The sequence below is a fragment of the Myotis myotis genome, unplaced genomic scaffold (assembly GCF_014108235.1).
Source record: "Myotis myotis isolate mMyoMyo1 unplaced genomic scaffold, mMyoMyo1.p scaffold_m19_p_6, whole genome shotgun sequence".
In the NCBI taxonomy this organism is placed as follows: Eukaryota; Metazoa; Chordata; class Mammalia; order Chiroptera; family Vespertilionidae; genus Myotis; species Myotis myotis.
In genome coordinates this window covers 60,775,931-60,788,519 of record NW_023416368.1, presented here as the reverse complement: position 1 = coordinate 60,788,519, position 12,589 = coordinate 60,775,931, and the positions used below count along the sequence as shown (strand labels likewise).

The following is a 12,589-nucleotide window of genomic DNA, read 5'->3' as shown; positions in this document are numbered from 1 at the left end:
AATTGCAAATTTTCTTCTTGAGCAATCACTGTTTTTAATTGCCAATGTCTTCTATAGCCTATAAAATATAATAATTATACCTTATATAATTATTATACCTGGTCCAGTTTTTGTGTTCCTCCTGTAGAAAAATAAATAGTAAAAAGTGAGGGCAGTATGTTTTTCTCAGTTCAATTTAGATACTTCAGATCACTGCAGAATGTTCTGTTATTGGACATGATGACAGTAGCACATTTAGGAACATTAACAAGTAATCATTCTGAAGTAAAGCCAATTGGCAAAAGCTACTGCCATATCAAACATGAAATTAGCAAGCTCTTATATTTCCTCTTGCATTGGAAGTGGAAAATCTTCACAATTTCAATTACATTACATGACACACAATTACATTATTTTTAATGTTTATATGCACAAAGTATACATTTACAAAATACTTGATTTTTAATTAAAATTCAGAAATTGCTTTGAGGCACTAGTGAACGAATATGTTGTTATTTGCCACGTGGTTATTCACATGGAGAATTTGGGACATTTTTCATAAACAAATGCTTTTGCCAAAGATGTAATGCAAATCAAGTTATCCCCATGTTGAGATACTAGAGCTCCTAATATTCTCATGAAAGAAGATCTATTCTCAGCAGAGCTGTTTGTTTTGTGTGTGTGGTTTTGTTTTTTAAAAAATCAATACTCTTGAAATTTTTAAATAGGTACACAGAGTTAAAATTTTCAAAGATGGCCTTTCTTCTGATATCAATAGTACTATTTTTAAAAAAGAACAAAAATAAATTGGCATATGGCTTATCAAATACTCCCATCTTTCTCCAACTATTCCATTCTTATGTAACACCAACTCACCATACTTTACAAGTTTAGTTTCTTTTACTGTTCACCTGGTAAAAGATATGTTATTTGGCCTAAGTCTATATTGACCAACACAACTTAAGCTTAATAATAAAAGTTAAATATTATTATTATAGTTTATTGAGTGCCCATTATAGAGTGGGCCCTATCCCTGGCACTTTACAAGGCTCTATATGGCAGGCATTATTAGGGGTAAGGCCCCTGACTTCTTGAACAATGCAGGAATTAGGGGTGCCTACCACCCATGCAGAATAATCTGAATATATATAATTTAAATCAGCCTTCCACATACTCAGATTCCCAACCATCAGTCTTAAGGAATTCCAGAATGATCTTTACATTATATTTTCTAAGATCAAAGAAAACTTTAACCTTAGTAATAGGTAATTCTATCCCATGAATATTACTAGTATAAGAAATGATATTTAAATGATTTTCAAACATAGAGTTTTTCTTTTAGCTAGCATGCTTATAAAAGATAAACGATGGCAGGTTAATGTTTGTTTATATTTGAAAGATTTTGATGCGGGAAGAGACCGGACAAAAATCGTGCACCTATGGATGAGGACAGTGGGTGGGGAGTGAGGGCGGAGGGTGAGGTGGGAACTGGAAGGAGGGGAGTTATGGGGGGAAAAAACGAGGAACAAATGTAATAATCTGAACAATAAAGATTTAATTTAAAAAAAAAGAAAGAAAGATTTTGTAAACAAAGTCAGAGCCCTTATTTCTACAAAAATAATTTTTTATAGAAACTAAATTAACAAAAAAATTATTAGCAGAGAAACAAGGAAAACTGAAGAGCATCAGGAAGGCAAAATAATTTACACCCAACCAGGATACTTTTAAGAGTAAATGGGGGAGCCACTAATAATTACCCTGGAAATATAGTGTAAACCAGGACTGTTGTGAGCAAATTGGGGTTTAAAGTCACTCTATGAAGGGCAAAAGTAGAGAAGTAGTAATAATTCTTAATATATTGTACATGTATTTCAGAGAATATGAGTATACTCATAATGGATATAAAGATCACTGCCTGGATCAGAACCGCCTTAAGAAAGTTTCCCAGGTCCTAGGAGTGGTGTCAGTAGGCAGCCTTCACTGTCAGCTCCTTCATAAATGCCTCAGCTACAGAGGGCTGTCTTGCCCAAGATATGCCCAGGCCATTTTGGTACACCATGAGACAACTCTCTCAGGCCACTTTTGCTCCAGAGCTCCCCATGGGTTGAGTTCTCTGCCTGATCCTGCTTCCTTTCCCACAGGTGCTTATCTCAAGGGCACTCCCTAATAAGCATCTTGCATACTGAACTCCATCTCTGCCGGGTTCTGCTTCCCAGAAATCCCAACCCGGCACAGTGCTTCACATGGACATGGTAAGTGGTTCTGTAATCACCCCATGGCAAAGTGGTCATGACTACAGGCTCTGTAACCAGATTGCCTGGTTACAACCTGGGCTTTGCCACTTCCCAGTTAAATGGCTGTGGGTCAGTTACTTGGCCTTAATGTATTTTTCTGTAAAATGTAGATCAAGATAGAGCCTACCTCATAGGCTGGTTGTGAGATTTAAATGAGGTAATACATGTGAAGAACAGTGTGTAGAACATAGAAAGTCCTCAATAGTATCAGTGAGAGTATGTTTAGTCAAAGTTGGGAATAATCCAACATCTGCGTCAGAGCATAGGAAGCTCATAGCAGTTTGGGATTCACTGAGTCCCTATGACTGAACCCTTCATCATATTCCAGTACAATGTGAGCTTCCTGACTAGGGAACAGGACCCCAACGACTTAACTCTTGCATTGCCCAGATTCTGAAGTCCTTGAACTGAAGTCCTTCCACTGATAAAATTTCCTGCCTGGAGTCCAGATCTACCAGAAGTCTAGATTCCTAGTTGCCATACCCTAATATTCCCACAACCAGGTCTCTGATAGTCACTCCTGGATCTCCCCAACATCAGTAAATCTGCTTTCTAGACCTCTAACTATATCTAGTTGAACAGATATCTGGGACTCCTCTCAGTCTGACCTTTTCTGATAGCATGCTCATGGTACCTTCAAGATCAAATTTCCCAGGTTCAAACACAGCTTTGATTCACAGCCAAAATAACAGTCTCCTATGGCTTGCTCTTTTGTTTACATACCTAACCCTGTCAGGCTGCTGAGACCTCAGTCCTCTTATTCTATAATCTAGCCTTTGCTGATGCCTCCAAAATCCCAGTCCTAATCAGTGTGACAGCAAAGAAATCTCCCCTGGCAATAAACCACAAATGACACAAAGATGTTATAAATATGGTCTATATGCCCTGGCCGATGTGGCTCAATTGGAGCAATGTCCCATATACTATTAGGTCATGGGTTTGATTCCCAGTTAGGGCACATACCCAGGTTGCGGGTTCAATCCCTGGAGGCAATCAATTGATGTTTCTCTCTCCCTGAGAAGGCAACAAAAGTCTAATTCTTTCTATAATATCTAGTTCCCTCTAAGGGAACTTTCTTCAAGCAGAACAGTGTAACCCAGATGGGAAAATATAACCTATTGCCCCTTTTCCTGCAGTCTGGGCTAGCAAGATTTGTTGCCTGTTTGCTCACATGTTATAGAGGCCATAAATTGTAAAACAATACACAACTCCCAGCGAGGGCCGTCAGTGCTGGCGCCAGACCAGGCCCTTAGGTATAGTCTCATGACCCCCATCCCCACACACAGGGCTTTTTGCAAAGCCCCCGAAAGGTCCAGAAGCCCCATTCCATATCTGGGGGACAAAGAAGCCAAATGATATAAAGGAAATCTTCCACCAGATTGCTTTGCTCAGAATTTGAGAGACAACCACCTCTGAGTACGCTGGCATAATAAAGCTGTGTAACTCCATTTCTCTAAGCGTTGCTTTGTTTTTCTCCAGTCTTCTATAACATCCCTATCTTTACCTCTTTCTTTCTCTCTCCTCTCTCTCTCTCTGTTCTCCCTTTCTTCCCTCCCTCCTTCTGTCTCTCTAAAAATCAATAAAAACATATCCTCAGGTGAGGATTTAAAAAAAATCATGGATACTACAAAGACCCCAAATAGCCAAAGCCACCCTGAGAAAGAACAACAAAGCTGGAGGCATCATACTTCCCGAGTATGACAGATTTGGTAATCTGTCATAACCAAAACAGTACGGTACTGGAATAAAAACAGACAGAACAATGGAATAGAATCAAGAGCCCATAAACAAACCCTTGCATCTAGGGTACACTAATATTTGTCAAGGAAGCCAAGAATACTCAATGTAGAAAAGACAGTTTCTTCAATAAATGGTGTTGGGAAAATTGGATATTCACATGTAAAGGAATGCAACAAGACCCCTATCTTATACCACTCACAAAAATTAAATTGAAATAGATTAAAGACTTAAATATAAGACCTGAAACCATAAAACTCCTAGAAAAAAAAACAAAGGGAAAAAGGCCTTTGACATTGATTGTAGCAAGAATTTGCTGGGGGGGGGGGGGGGGGGGCTATGACACCTAAAGCACAAGCAACAAAGTAAAAATTAAATGAATAGTTTAAGTATTCCAGCTTGGTTTATGCCATCATTCCTGTGACGGAGGATATGATAGAATAACTGGTTAAATGGAAGGAAGTGCAGCTTCCCAAAAGAAAGGAAAACTGATACCAGAAGGGAAGAAACAAAACATTATAAAAACACCACTTTTGCAACGTCAGTTTTCAACAAGTTACTCCTGCAGGTCAATGCCTACAAGACATTGCTATGACTGCTATTCAAAAATCAGTAAAGCTGATACCTTCTGTTCCTGGCCATGCAAGGTTTAGATGTACTTAGTCTTGATCCTAGAAATTCTGACATGCGTATCCACTACCAACCTAGGCTTATATCCCAAATGATCTTCCGAATCTAAACTATATAGGTAATGACACTCTTGGCTTGCTCTTAAACAGAGAGTTCATCACTCAATAAGAGATATTTCCCTTAACAGGCCTGTTCATCATTGATGTTTAAGTAATCTTGAGAAACACAACAGTTTTTCCTTAGAACTTCAGAATCCCTCTTTTGTCAGAAGCCAAATCTATGCCCAGTCCATACCTTTGGCATGGTTTCCCTACTCTCCATTGTGGATCTAAGAGTTGGAAATGGGCTGCTGAAAGGGAAGAAGAAGACCACAAAGAGATGGGGTTCATTAAAAAAAATTGCCTAGCCAGCATGGCTCAGTGGTTGAGCCCTGACTTATGAACCAAGAGGTCACAGTTCAATTCCCGGTCACGGCACATGCCCAGGTTGCAGTTTCAATCCCCAGTGGGGGATGTGCAGGAAGCAGCCAATCAATGATTCTCTCTCATCACTGATGTTTCTATCTCTCTCTCTTCCTCTCTGAAATCAATAAAAATATATTTTTAAAAAATCAAGTAGCTGGAGATATAAAAACAAAGAGAAAGGCACAGGCTGAGATAGATGTGGGTCCTTTACATTCTAAAAGCAATGAGTCATTGGCCCTTATTCCAAAGTGGCCAAATGCCTGGAGGGATTTAGAAGAAAAATGAAAAAGCAATCCAGGGTGCAGCAGAGCACCATTCATCGGGCAGATCCTGCTAATTGCTCTTTATATAAACTTCCCAGGTGAATAGCCATTCTGGCAACAGTAGAAGAGAGCCCTGAGGTTATAGCCCATCTCATTTCTAAAATAGTAAAATGCCTATGAAGATGATAAATTCCAAGGTTTCTAAAGTATGACTCATTCACTGTCAAGCAGGTGAATAATCACTGGATGAAGTCCTAACAATATTAGAGATGTAATAATGTATTATAGCTCTTTTAAATAATAGGTCAAGAATTCTTAGCTTTTAATCCATATTGCTTTTAAAAGCTATTATAATCTAAGTACATGAAAATTAAATTGACTTTTCTGAGAGACCAGTAGAGAATTTATTATTGAATTTAGTTCCAAAAATATGGCCATAATGATAACTCAAAACAAACGAAATGCCATCAGGACCAAAAGCCACTCAAAAAAATAGTTTGAATTATAATATTCCCAAACCAAGGCCCTCATCAATTTAAATTTACTTTTCTAATAGCCTAGAAAAATCACTTACTTAGTGCCTGACTAAGGAATTAGACTGTGTGAAGACCACATTAAAATCTATACTATTTATCCTAGATTCCATAGACAAAATAGAACAAAACAATATAAATTTATTATTAAATTTATATAGATGACAGTTTGATGAAGTGGACTCAACATTATCAATAAAATGACTCTATAAAACAGTTGTTGTTTTATCAATTTTGAATTGGTGGATTTCTCTCTGGGCTGTTAAATTTAATAGCCATAATCTAAACCAACCTTGAATTGCTAATCTGTCCAGAGTTGTTTATTAGAGGCTCTTCCCATCCTGGTGGATTAGGTTTCTCCTCAGCCAATGACTTTACCTGTGAAGATGAAGCTGATCGGTATGCCAGCTTACTCCCTTTCCTTTTAAATAGCTTAGACTTTTTATAAAGCAAGAAACAGAAGCTGCTATGAGATTAAATCAAAGGCAGGTTCAAGGCTCTTAGTGAAGAGAAACTGAGATTTTCAGTCATAGCAGGGAGAGCTGATAAAGGTGGAGAGGTTTTTTCCCATCTCAGGGGGACAGCTGAGAGATTGTTTCAGTGCAGGTGATATGTCGGTGTGTTACTTACTCATCACACCTGCCAACCTTGAGAGGGACTCTTTGTCATTACTTATAACTGCCAATTTACAAGATGGTCCAGTAGGGAATGGAAAAACCTACTGGAACAAATAGAGGTTTTACCATAGCTGCAGTCTGTCTACTCCAGTCAGCACAAGTAGTGAATCTTAAATAGGAAGCAGCAACCCAATTACTCTCCTTGCAGGTCACCAGACAACACCGGCCCGAGAGATGGGCCCTGGGCTCAGCAGTCAGCGGTTCCGGAGTGATGTGGGCCAGGGGTTTGGGTGGATAGCTGGGAGAAAAAGCTTGATTTGATCACGTAATGATTTTCTTTCCAAATTAATTGGTTCAGATATATAAGGCTTCTCCTAATAACTTCACCTTGAGTTCAAATTCTGGGGAAGACACAACCAATTGAGCGGAAGCATCAGTGAACAGACTCTGTGCAGCAATATGGGGAACACAGGAGGGCAGCCCCGGCAATCAAACTGAACTGAAATGAGACCAGCTGAAACGGAGAAATGCTCCTGTCTGCCTAGACTATTTCTGCTGTGTCATCTACCTCCCTGTGGTCACATTTGTGTAGGTAGGCATTGCAAGCTAGAGGCTGACCTGGGCTCGCTCATCTGTTCACCCTGATCTTTGATTTGATCTTTTGGTTAACTCGGCATTTTGTAGTTGTTTGGGAACCATGCCTGGGGGCGGGGGGCGGGGCAGTTTGCAGTGCTGAGCAGGGAGGGTACTGAAGCAAGAGAACACAATTTATAACCATTTGGGGTTATCCATTGGCGGTAGAAGGTGTTTGAATGCATTTCTGGGGACTATGTCAGCACCCTCATGTTAAGCAAGTTAAAACTTAGCTTGGATTTGCCTTTAAAGAACGATAGAAGGACCTAGGGAGCATTTTTTAAAGTGTCCATGCCTGGATCTCATCCCAGATATTCTGATTTAATTAGACAAGGATGGGACCTAATCATCCGATTTTTAAAAAAGATCTTTCAGTATTTATGATGTGCACATATTTCTAATGTGCACCCAGGACTCAGAACCCCTGCTTTATATCAAGAAAAGCAGGAGAAAAGCCAGATGCAAAGAAAAGGTGTGCTCTGGTCCATAAGGGCATGTCTGCTGCTATTTGGAAAGAACCCATCAAATCCTCGGTGGCACTGAATCTGATTTGCTGAGATGCATCAGCCTCAGAGATGCATGCCTCTGGTGTTTCTTTGCCAACTACCTCACCTATCAAAAATCCTTAAATGAAGTTATGCAGGTTGGAATCTTATATGCTCTCCCTCAGTGGTGTGTATATTCATATTTATATATAAATAGCCTGACATGCATGTGGTTTGTATGCTCATTAACAATTTAAATTAACAGCAGTGTCCAGTGACAGTTCAAACTTAAGGAAATCCTGCTGCAAGAATGCCACAATAATCACTATAACACAAGGGCCTTTCAAAAATATAAATCTTCTCTAATTTGGCCTTAAATTCTCCTTTAAATTTGGCATTAAAGAGATCCTTCTGTATCCAAAATGTGATATTCAACCATAGTAAAGAATGCTACCATTTTTAAATGGACACAATTTCTTTGATGAAGTAAAGGCTGTCCAATTTACAAGTAGAAGCCCCAAGGCAGGAGGAAATATACTTTCCATCTCCGGGTAAATAAAGTTCTTGACAGAGCCTGAGCGAAGAAAGAGAGCGGTCCAGTGGGCGGTCTCCTGATGGAGGTGGGCATGATGGAAGACGGTGAGGAAGGGGGACATAATTAGCTTTCAGCACAGTGTCATGACAGAACCTTCCCCTCTGTGGGACTAGCCTTATGGAAAAGATTATTTATTATACACACTGCCATTCCCTAAGTGGGCTACATTATACAACCTATGATAAAAAAATGTTTGACAATCCATGAAGCTAAATCGAGAAAGCACAGCATGTGAATGATAATTTAAGTGGGAAAGCAACCGCGTGGGAAGAGAGCGGTCTAGCCCATGACAAGCAATTCAGGTTTTGCAATTCCTCGGTGGCCCAAGTTTCAATAGACTGATAAATAGGAAGTGGTGAATGATTAGCTTTGTTGCAGGGTATATAGCTCCATGTGAAAATTAGGATTGATACTGGATATGGATTCAATATTCCCAGTGGTATTTGCTTTACAATGTAGTGGAGCAAGCAAAAAACGCGGTACTTGGAGTTCTATGTTCTGATCCCAGTTTTTCAAGTAAGTAACTGTGAGAAATTCAATATCTCTGAATCTTGCTTTTTATCACCAGTAAACAATAGGATTCTATTCATTCATTTGCTCATTCAAGAAATATTCATTGTTGCTTACTATATACTAGGACGTAAGCACCTGGCTAGGGACTGACGATAGCGATAAATGATACCTGGGGATTATTCTAAAACAGTGAAATTATGGATAAACCAGTATGCTTTGTTTTTTAATCATCTATAATCTACCAGAACAACCATTATTTTTAATGACTATCCTTCTCTATTGTTTCTTTCTTTATATATAAAAAACACGGTCATACTTTAAGTCTATTTTATAAAAGGTTATGATGAAATATAGGTCCATGTCATAAATATACTTTAACATCATTTTATATGATTTTAACTTTACTTTCCTGCATTGATAAACAAATTTAATCAATTTTTTGCTTTCGGGTATTTAGATAACTTACAATGTTATACTATTATAAAGACAATTTTGAGGAACATTCTTATAGTTGTCATAGTGCATATTTATACCATTTTCTTATAATACATTCTTAAAACTGGTATTTTTAAGATTTTGAGATATTTTGCCAGATTTTCTACCAATTTGTGTGAATAAACAAGTATGTCATTATTTAAAAGATATACAATAGCCCTGACAAGATAGCTCAGTTGGTTAGAGCATCGTCCCCATACACCAACCTGGTGGGTTCTATCCCCGATAAGGGAATATAGACAGAGCAACCAATGAATGCATAAATAAGTGGAACAACAAATTGATGTTTATTTGTTTTTCTTTCTTTCTCTCTCTCTCTCTTTCTCTCTTTCTCTCACTCTCTCATCAATACATTTAAAAATACATATGGCAATATAATAGGTAGCTGGCATTTCCAATTTGTCCTGCCAGATCCACACTCTACCCATTGCCATCCTGTTCTATGCCCCAGGAGGCTTTCCTGGGAGGATCATATCAACCAATTCTCTTGCCTCTGGCTTCTGGTTGGGTTTGGCCAATATAAGACAACAGCAGGATATTGAAACTTTGTTGGGAAGACAATGTTTTTTATTCCCCTGGCTCCCTCTGTACCAGCATGGTTGACAGTAGCTGTATATCTCTTCTGTTGGGTGTCCCTTCCCTGCAGGCATAGCTCTCCCAGCCTTCCAGTAAAAGCTCCTTTTGTTGCTCCATCCGACCAAAGATAGTAATGGCTTCCCATATTACTAGTATAATTACAAAATGCTTCACTGTTTCTTATCGGTTACCTTAAGCTACCCACAACTTTAAAGTAGTCCCTTCATTAAACTCTCTTTAATTACCCCATAGGGAATGTCAACTGTTTCTTGCTAGGACACTGATAAAAAATATGGTTAAGCACAAAGTTGTAAACATAGAACCAGCCCAGTGTGGTCTATATAAAAGGCTTGTGAATAAAAATAACAAAGTAAACACTTTTCACCCACCGTTAATCCTGTGAGATGCTACTCTCCAAAACATCAGGTTTTTCCATTACAGGTTGATTTGGGTCACAAAAAAATGACCAAGTTACTTTTTAAATGCTTTAAAAGATAGTTTTCTCATAAGAAAATAAAAATTAAGAGATAGTTTCCAGTACATTGAAACATTGTCAATTATGTATTTTACCACTTTATAAAATTGAGATAAATAGCTGATTTTAAACAAACTAGAGGCCTGGTGCACAAACTTTGTGCATGGGTGGGGTCCCTGGGCCTGGCTGGCAATCAGAGCCAATCAGAGCCTTCTGGCTGCTGGCCGGGGCCTTCCTTCATTCCGTGCCACCCCCTGATGGTCAGCACATGTCATAGCTAGTGGTCAGTCTCTCAGTAAACTCCCACAGGGACAATTTGCATATTAGGCTTTTATGTATATAGACTAGAGGCCTGGTGCACAAAAATCATGCACTGGGGGGAGGGGGGGTCCCTCTGCCCAGCCTGCGCTCTCTTGCAGTCTGGGAGCCCTCGGGGTATGTCCAACTGATGCCTTAGGCCCATTCCTTACTCAGTCCTGATCGGCTGGACCCCAGCAGCAAGCTAACCTACTGGTCAGAGCGTCTGCCCTCTTGTGGTCAGTGCATATCATAGCAACTGGTCAACCCATCAACTGTCTGCCCCCCGGTGGTCAGTGCATTGAGCAGTTGAGTGGCCTTAGCATATCATTAGCATATTACACTTTGATTGATTGAAGGGACGACTGGACACTTAGCATATTAGGCTTTTATTATATAGGATATATTTTAAAATATTTATTTATCCAATAGATACAGGAAGGGGTGCTCAATATAATTAATCATCAGGGAAATGCAAATTAAACCACAATGCCATATTACCTCACACCTGTTAGAATGGCTATTATTGAGAGCTGGATGTATCATGCTTATAAAAGGCCTTATGATAACACCTCAAAGCTGCACGAGGCTGGCGAATTCACAAGTTCTAACATCATCAGAAATAGAATAGATATAATCACCTTTCCTTGATGTTACACACACACACACACACACACACACACACACACACACACACAGTCAAGTTATAGTTCAGAGAGTTTGCTCTGTCCAAAAAATTATATCTAGTCTATGCCTAAAAATGAAGACGCTTTTTTTTTCTGTTTTGTCTTCACATTAGCTAATTATTCTACACAGGCCTAAAAGACCTTAGATGGCACAAGTGGCACAATAAGTTTCCATCACAGGGAATACAAGGAAATTTAAAATTTGATATAATTATTAATTTTTGAGTCTTTACAGGTACAAGACAATAGACCATATTATATATTCAAGAGCTTATGTGGAAAGCTTTAATTATTGTTTTTAAGCTGCCAGAATAATATTTTGAACTGTAGCTTAGAATTTATGGTTAATTTCAATTTGTGATTCTGCTTGAAACTACACAGTAGTTCTGAGATGTTTATAAACTTCAGGCATGTGAACCTGAAAGAACAAGATATCAATGATTATCGCTTCTCGGCCTTTTGGCTAAGATCAAGTGTAGTAAGATATCAATGATTACTTAGAAAACTATTGTCCTGTGCATCCCTAAAGAAGTATGATAGCCTCTAAGATTAATTTTCTTTCAATTTGGTATGGAATGCTACATGTCTTAAGTAAAGTCTCAGTATAGTTACAAAGCACCATAATTCACAGTTGTCAGTTTTGTCTCGGTAAGTACTTGAAATGCCAGAGGAGAACATTGATAATTAAAACAACAAATTAAATGTAAAAAGACTACTGGGTACAATCTCCATTTCCTAGTTCCTGCCAGAGTAAATGTATGTAAAATTACATGAAAATTAGCTTTATTTATCATCTTCAACAAAACACAGTGTTTAACTAGTTTTGTAGAATGCCAAGTAGTTTAGAGTCTTATAAGTAATTAAATGCTGCAGAGGGCTAATTCTTTTGATGACACAAAGAATTAAAAGTAGGGGAAAATTCAGGCAAAATGTAACCTTTTTCCCATGAGCTTTAACCCAATTCCTTTCAACATCAGAAATGGATCATGTTCAATAGGCATCAGTATTTCAAATAGTATTTAAAGAATTCACAGGTACTACATTATCACCAATGACACTCACTATTCCCTAAGTGGAAATGAAACAAGTGCTGGCTTAGAAGAAATTAAATCAGCCTTAGTAGCAAGACTTCAATAAATTTTGACTAAGATCCTACTGTATGTAAAAGAAAGATAAGACATGTTCCCTAACCTTATGGTACTTACAACTTGAATAGAGGCTAATACCAGGTAAGGCAAAAGTAGGTTTACAGTTGGTATGGAAAATAATACAATAATTAATAAATAATAATACAAGAAAAAACTCTGTTTCATGTAT

General features: G+C 38.4%; 1 pseudogene; it reads left to right on the top strand.

The window, feature by feature from the left end:
* The first annotated feature begins 11,715 nt into the window (after window positions 1-11,715).
* LOC118659546 lies at window positions 11,716-11,782 on the top strand (annotated as a pseudogene).
* The last annotated feature ends 807 nt before the right edge of the window (window positions 11,783-12,589 follow it).